The sequence below is a fragment of the Peromyscus eremicus genome, chromosome 2 (genome assembly GCF_949786415.1).
Source record: "Peromyscus eremicus chromosome 2, PerEre_H2_v1, whole genome shotgun sequence".
NCBI lineage: Eukaryota > Metazoa > Chordata > Mammalia > Rodentia > Cricetidae > Peromyscus > Peromyscus eremicus.
Genome location: NC_081417.1, coordinates 136,187,555 through 136,195,790, shown reverse-complemented (window position 1 = coordinate 136,195,790; position 8,236 = coordinate 136,187,555).

Below are 8,236 nucleotides of genomic sequence, written 5' to 3'. Positions count from 1 at the left end.
GGGTGAGCCACCACCACATTGTTAACTGGTGCTGAGGATGGGAACCAAGACAGACTAAGCAAGCACTCTACCAATGGGGCCTGCACTCCAGGCCAGCTCTGCATTTCTCAGTGCTCTCAACTTCACAGTGAGTCTAGGTGGCATTATTCTTTTCCCCGTGTGTGGATGTCCTTGAGTTGCTATGCTCTAGGTGGATATTGTTCAACAGGTCTGAGAAATTCTCAATTTTCTTCAAACCCTCTTTCCTAATTTTCTCTCCTGGAACTGAAACATTAATCTCCTCGCTTCTCTCATGTTCCCCTCTAAAGGTACATGACTATACTCTTAGCCCCTGAGAAGCAGGAAGGTCAAGACGATGCTGCATAGTATTTGGGCCAGCCTGTGCTACAAAAGACTGGGTCTCAAAACAAGTCAAGGGCTCGAGCTAGAACTCAGTTCTATCTCCTAAGCCTAAGCATGCATGAATCCCTGATTTTGAGCCTAGCACCCCATCTCTTTTCCTGCCAGGCTGGGGCACATAAGAACTTCACCAGGCCAGGCATGTGGCATATACCTTTAATCCCAGCACTCAAGAGACAGAGGCAGGTGGGTCTCTGTGAGTTCAAAGCCAGCCTGGTCTACATATCGAGTACCAGAACAGTCAGGATTACATAATGAAAGCCTGTCTCAAAAAAAGTTCAAGGCCAGCCTCAACTATTTAATTTGAGGCTAGCCTGGGCTCAAAAAATAACAAATGATCCTATCTTGAAAAAATTTTTTTATTAATTTATTTATTTGGTTTTTTTGTTTTGTTTTTTGGTTTTTGGTTTTTTAAGAGACAGGGTCTCACTATGTAGTTCTGGCTGTCCTGGAACTCCCAGCCTCCACCTGCAGAGTGCTGGGAATAAAGGCATGTGCCACCACCACCCAGCTTATTTTAACATATGTAGGTGTTTAGACTGTATGTATGTCTGCACAAGCATGCAATTCCCAAAGAGGCCAGAAGAGGACATCAGATTCTGGAGTAAGGATTGTGAGCTGCCATGTCAGTGCTGGGGATTGAATCAGGGTCCCCTAGAAGAGCAACCAGTGCTGAGTCATCATCTCCCCAGCACCCCTGCCCCCCACTTAATAACTGACTTAGTCCCAGTTCGAGGTGCCCATATACTTCTGGGTATGGGGTCATCCAATGGAATGTGCTCAACCTTCCAGGGGCCACACCTTCAATAAAACTGATTCTCCCCCATGGAAGTCATCCACTGTCAATAGCTCCTTAAGCTAGGGACGGGGGCTTGTGAGCCTCTCACTCCTCCAGGCTGGATGTTGACTGGCCTGATCCTATGCCAGTCTTCTGGAGGCAGCCACAGCTGCTGGGCTTACAAATACAAATACTGGGCAGTCCTCTCATGTCCAGAGTCATGTCAGCGCTCCCTGACCTCTGGCTCTTCCAGCCTGAAATGGTCCCTAAGCCTCTGGGTAGTGGTGGTGGTGGTGGTGGTACAGATGTCGAAAATTTGTGGCTCAGCATCTTTATCTTTTTTAAAAATATACCTTTTTCAGAGTTACTATTTTATGATTGTTTTGCCTCCATGTGTATCTGTATACCATGTATGTACCAGGTACCTGTGGAAGCCAGAGAGGGCACTGGTTCCAGATTTTTGTTTTTGTTTTTCTGTTTTTTTGAGACAGGGTTTTGCTGTGTAACAGCCCTGGTTGTCCTGGAACTCACTTGGTAGACCAGACTGTCCTCAAATTCATAGAGCTCCACCTGCCTCTGCCTCTACTTCCTGAGTGCTGGGATTAAAGGCTTCAGCTACTACACCTAGCTCCTCTTTAACTTCTTAACGTAGTGGATTACTCTGATTGACTTTCAAATGTAGCAGCCATAAATGTCAGGAAGAAATTTCTTGGCCATCTTAATTATTTTTGTATATTGTTGAATTCAATGGATACCTCTTTATATGTTTTCTCTTCCTTTTTTTTACTGGATTTAATTTGCCAATTTTTAAATGTATTTTCTTTCTTTCTTTTTTTTTTTTTTTTTTTTTTTTTAAAGATTTATTTATTTATTACATATACAGTGTTCTGTCTGCACGAATCCCTGCAGGCCAGAAGAGGGCACCAGATCTCATTACAGATGGTTGTGAGCCACCATGTGGTTGCTGGGAATTGAACTCAGGACCTTTGGAAGAACAAGCAGTGTTCTTAACCTCTGAGCCATCTCTCCAGCCCCCTGTATTTTCTTTCTTTTTCTTTTCTTTTCTTTTCTTTTTTTTCCAAGACAGGGTTTCTCTGTGTAACTGTCCTAACTCCTGGAACTCGATCTGTAGACCAGGCTGGCCTCGAACTCACAGAGATCTGCCTGCCTCTGCCTCCCAAGTGCTGGAATTAAAGGTGTTTGCCAGCACTGCTTGAATGTATTTTCTATCACTTATCTCTGAGTGCTGAGTATGCCACCAGGACACAGGTGTGGAGGTCAGAGGATAATCTGCAGGAGTCTGTTCATTCCTCCTGTCAGCTGGGTTCTGGGGACTGAACTCGGATCATTTGAATTCCCATCAAGTGCTTTACCTACTAACCTGTCTCCCCTGTCCTACTTTGCTAGTATTTTGTTGATTTCTGCATCTAGTTCCTAAGTGATGCTGCCTTGTGGAGTTGTCGCCATTTTAAGGGTTTGTTAATTCTCACGTGTGTAAGTGTTTGCCTTTATGTCTGGGTACATGCTTGCAGAACCCTTGTAGGTCAGAAGAGGGCGTTGAATCCTCAGAAACTGGAATTAACAGAGCTTTTGATTTTTCACAAAGTTTGATTCCCAGCACTAGGGAAGAAAACCAAAAAAACCTACAAATTGGGGCTTGGAAAGATGGTTCAGAAATTAAAGAGCACTGGCTGATCTTCCAGAGGACCCTGGTTTGATTCTCAGTACCCACATGGTGGCTCACAATTTTCTTTAATTCCAGTTCCAGGGGACCTGACTCCTTCCTGGGATACACGAGATGTGCAGACACATATGCAGGCAAAACACCCATACACACAAAATTAATTTAATTAAGAATGTGGTATACTCGGGAGCTAGAGGCAGGCGGACTCTGAGTTCAGGGACAGCCTGGTCTACAGAGAGAGTTCCAGGACAGCCAGAGCTGTTACACAGAGAAACCCTGTCTCAGAAAAAAAAAAAAAAAAAAAAAAAAAAGAATGTGGTATATGGAGCTGGAGATGGTTCAGCAGTAAGAGTGTTTGTGGTTCTCACCGAGGACGTGCGTTAGGTTCCCAGCACCCATATGGTGGTTCACAACTGTCTATAACTTCATTTCCAGGGTATCTGATTCCATATTCTGGCCTCCGCGGGGACCAGGCACACACAGACATACAGGCACACAAAATTTGGGACTTTTACTGTTTCCGTGCCTCAGCTCTCTCATTTGCAAAAGTCAAATCCTGCTTAATTGAGGATGGAGAGTTCTAGTACGAGCTAGTACTTGTTTAAGGTGTTTAGAATTGTATTTTCCTAGAAAGTGCTCTTATATTCCATCATTTGGCAGGGTTGTTGTGTAGGACTTTTAGGAAGTTGAAACAGATTCAAACATTCCATCCTGCTGGGAAGTCAAAACAGAAAGGTAAACAAATCAAACTAGCTTTAGGAAGTCCCTGAAACTGACGAGACTTATTTGACCCCCTCCCTGCCCGAGTAAACCATAAAAGCTGAGAGTCCCTCTGGAAGGAAGGAAAGCTGAGGTGCAAAGACTCTGAGACCAGACCAGCTGCCTGGAAGAGGTTTAGACCAACTGAGGCCCCTGGAAAGCACACTCCAACCTGTTGAGCTGCCTGCAGGCTGCGCACTGTGCTCCAGCTTCCCAGTTTTTGTGAGCTGTCCCCCATGCTGGGGTGAGCTGTGGAAATGCAGTTGTCTGCACCTTTTCTGTTCCTGTAAATAACCTCACCCATATTCTTGTAAGTAATCTCAATAAAACTTGGTTTACCATCCCAGCACTTGGGAGACAGAGGCAGGCAGATCTCAGGGAGTTCAAGGTCAGCCTGGTCTAGAATGAGTTCCAGGACAGCCAGGGCTACACAGAGAAACTGTCTCAAAAACAAAAACAAGCTGGGTGGTGGTGATACACGCCTTTAATCCCAGCACTCGGGAGGCAGAGCCAGGCAGATCTCTGTGAGTTCGAGGCCGGCCTGGTCTACAGAGCAAGATCCAGGACAGGCACCAAAACTACACAGAGAAACCATCTCAAAAACAAACAAAACAAAACTTGGTTATATAAAGACATACACACAGGAAGTAGCCCCCTTTTCAGAGAGCTCTCTTGACTGAAGAGGATCGCTGAAACAGGAAGGTTGAGGCTCTTAGCTCTGACCTCTTGGCTTTCTTCTCTGAAAAAAAAAAAAAAAAAAAAAACTTGGTTCACCAAGTTGGACTTTGGTGGTATCCACACTTTGGTGTGATGCATCTCCTTGGGTAGTTTTGTCACATAACAGGGGCATGCACATGTGTGTGCATGTGGAGGCCAGAGGTCAATGCCAGGTGTCTTCCTTTATCACTCCTCACCTTTTTTTTTTTTTTTTGATACAGAGTCTCACAGAACCTGAAGCTCATTTGACTGGCCAGTGAACTCCAAGGACCCAGCTGTCTCCACATTCCCAACCCTGGGATTACAAACAAATACTTCTGTGCTTGGTTTTTCCATGAGTGGTGGGGAAGCAAACTCAGGTTTCCATGATTGCAAAGCAAGCACTGTACCATTATTATTATTATTGAGACAAGGATTCGCCCGGGCCTAACTCTGTCCCACCCAGTGTGATTTCCATGACTCCCATGATGTGAGCAGCTGACTCAGTTCTTATGCCTCCCCCACTCTGTCTATCATGCTCTGCAGGTGGCTCTGTGACCTCGGTGCCACTCGCCACTACGAAGTTCAGAGCATGACCTTTACACTCTTCCCATGCACCTCTGTAGTCCCACTGCTTCCCCGACAGTACCAGCTGGTACCTCGGTCCCTCTCCTGCCTGTTCAAAGTCCCTCTTTGCTTTCAGACAATTGTCACTCATCACCCCTTCCAGGAGCATCCTGCTTCGGTGTTGCTGTGTCTAACTCACACTTGCAAGCCAACTACTAGCATGCTGTGCTCATACAGCTGAGCCACTCCAGCTTTTCAGTAAGTGAACTCAACTGGTGTCACTTTGTAAACTATATTGCTGTGGAATAATCGTTCTGTGCACTGTGAAGACGTGTTGCTCTCATTGTTAATAAAAAAGCTGATTGGTCAATGGGTAGGCAGGATTTTTGGGGCAGACAGGATGCTGGGGAGAACCTTGGAGTCGGAGGAGACACCATGAGACGCAGAGCGGGCAGGATGGAAAGCATGTACATGAGGTAAATGAGCCTCGGGGCAGCACATAGAATAATAGAAATTGGTTAATTTAAGTTATAAGACCTAGCTAAAAACAAGCCTAAGCTATCAGCGAGCATTTATAATTAATAAGACTCTGGTTATTTGGGGAGTGGCTGGCGGGACAGTGGTCGGTGGTCTAGACAGAAAACTCTGCCTACACTACATTTTTGAAATTGTTACTTGAGACAGGGTCTTACTCTGTAGCCCTGGCTGGCTTCAAACTCCTTATGTAGACCAGACTGATTTCTAACACATCTGCCTGCTTCTGCATCGCAAGTACTAATAGTAAAGGTGTGACCACCACACCCCGATGTCTCATCCTTTTTTTTTTTTTAAAGTCTTCAGTGCTGGAAACTGAACTCATGCCAGGCAGGCACTCTATTAAACTAATCCCCAGCCATTTAAAATCACCCTCACACACAGGGGAGGCTGTTTAATGGGCTCAGGTCAAAATAAAAAACTTTCTCAGGACTGGCCATAAGAGAAGGTGGCGTGTAGCTGGGAGGTGGGGGGCACTTAGCCTGAGAAACATAGAGTTGGATATACCCTGGGATTCAAGGGGTGAACCCTAGCAGACTGGGACTGTATCCCTCGCAGCTGTAGATGGTCCAGGGCTGGAGGGTATACTCCTGGGGCAGGAGAGGGGACTGCACAGCCAGCAGGTGTACTCCTGGAGCCTGGGAGTGAATCCCAGCTGATGAGGGTGAACACCTGGGGCTAGTGGGGCGACTCCTGGATCTGATGGGTGGAACTCGGTTCCTGGACGGTGGACCCAGAACCAGTTGCAGCATTTGGAGAGGCACAGGGGGGCAAAGGAAGATGTGGAAGGGGCAGGAAAAGGCCACCAGACAGGGTGGGGATGAGGGCTTCGAGGCAAGGTAACCAGCAGTTCATGAACAGCAGTGGGAACCGCTTGACGTGGTTGAGGCAGGGTCATCTCCACCTTAATGTGAAACTGGAGGTAGAACTGCTTAGTCTTAAAGGCTGCAGTGGGTTTAGGACTCATGCTCGGCCTTGTCAATCCCCCAGCCAAGCTGTGGTCTCATAGGGCTTGGCTTCATGGGCCTCGATCCTCTGCTCCTAGGTGAATGTGAAGCAGCTGTGTGACATGTTTTCCATGGGCTCAGGGTAGCTGATCTGAAATAGCAAGCTCTGCTGATCCATTTCCATGTCCCTTTGCTTGGTCACTTGGTAGCCCTGCTGGTCAACTTTTATAAACTTCGCCTCCACCCTGGCCTAGGGTACAAGCCTCCTTGGCAACTTGCAGGGCCAAGTTGGTCTGCTGTTTCTTTCCTTGGGTGTGAGCCCGGTAGCTGTCCTCATTATGCAGCATCAAGCAGAGCTTGCATTCAAAGGATGCCAGGGGTTTGTGCATGAACTACAGGACCTTGTTGATGTTGATGGTTTGTTTCTAGGGCCAGTTCCTTTGGGTGCACAGATTGATGCTGGAAGACCATAGTGAAGACCTGGAAGTGTTACCAGACGGGGAGACACTTGCTGAGACAGGACTGCCAATAGTTTAAGGATGGACTGGACTACAAGGTGAATTCCAGACCAGCTTGAGCTATAGTATCCTGTTTCAAATACCACAATCTCAACTGATTACTCCTATTGTCCACATACCACTGAGACACACAGTACAAGTATCTGAAAGAGCCATGAGCATTTGCACTTCATGAGCTATCTTTGATATTGTCAGAACAAGACAAACAACTGTAGCTGAGCGCATCGGTGAGGACTTTTATAGTATTTATCTTGTGTACATACACAGACGTGGAGGTCTGAGGACAGCTTGTGAGAACTGCTTGTCCTTCCATCATGTGGGTTCTGGGGATCAATTTCAGGCCTGGTGGCAAGCGCCTTTATTAGCTGAGCCCTCCCAGTAGCCCACATCTAAAGTCTTTTTCCCACCTCTGCAAATCTGGGGACCACCAAGGAGAACTTGGTGTAGGAGCTCAACAGCAAAGAGCTGTTTCGCACACAGCTGTACTTCAACAGGGCAAGGGAAGACAGATGAACAAGGACATCTTCGCAGATGTCTGACATGAAATTAACCTAGGACGCCATTGCTCCACTAAAGCAAACGTTCACAATCAATAGAATTGGGGCATTTTTGTTGTTGAGATGAAAGTCTCACTATGTAGACCAGGCTGCCTCACAGTCCATGTCTCCTAACATTTGCAGCAATCCTCTTCAATCAGCCTCTCCAGGGCCATAATTACAGGCATGAGTCACCACTTCTGGTTACTGGGACCTCTTTACTAAAAGGTGTAGGCAAAGTGGTCATCTGCCAGTGTTTGTCAAGAAAGCAAATCCCCAAACTATCACTGGACAAGGAGGCCCTGGAGTAGGATGGCATATTCTTGTGGAATCCCGGACAGAAAACCTTGTCTGGATTGAAAAAAGTCCATCCAAGTACAATCTGCTTTCTGGACACAGTAGGGACTGTGTTGCTCTCTTCTGAATGCACATTCCTGAGCCGCGCCTGCTGCACTAGCCAGCCTCTAGCCCTTAGTACAAGTGAGACAGTGACGACAGAAAGCAAAGACGTCTATTTATCAGCATCCTAAAGTCTAACCCCAGGAGGAAGTTAAGAGCATCAACAGTCTGAGTAGTATCACCTCCCTTTGTGTCCCCGCCCTCATCACCGTGACCTGATGAAGTGGTCCTGATGATGTTTTTCACCACATGAAGGGCCATCTACACAAACCTTCCCCGACAGTTCAAAAAAGCACTGGTGATTCCACTGACCCATGCCCTCCTTGCTGATATGAGGCTCCTGTCCTCAGTACTTCTGGGTCTCTCTCCCCAATCCCCTATACACTCACACACCTTTAACCTCAAACACCGATAGCTCC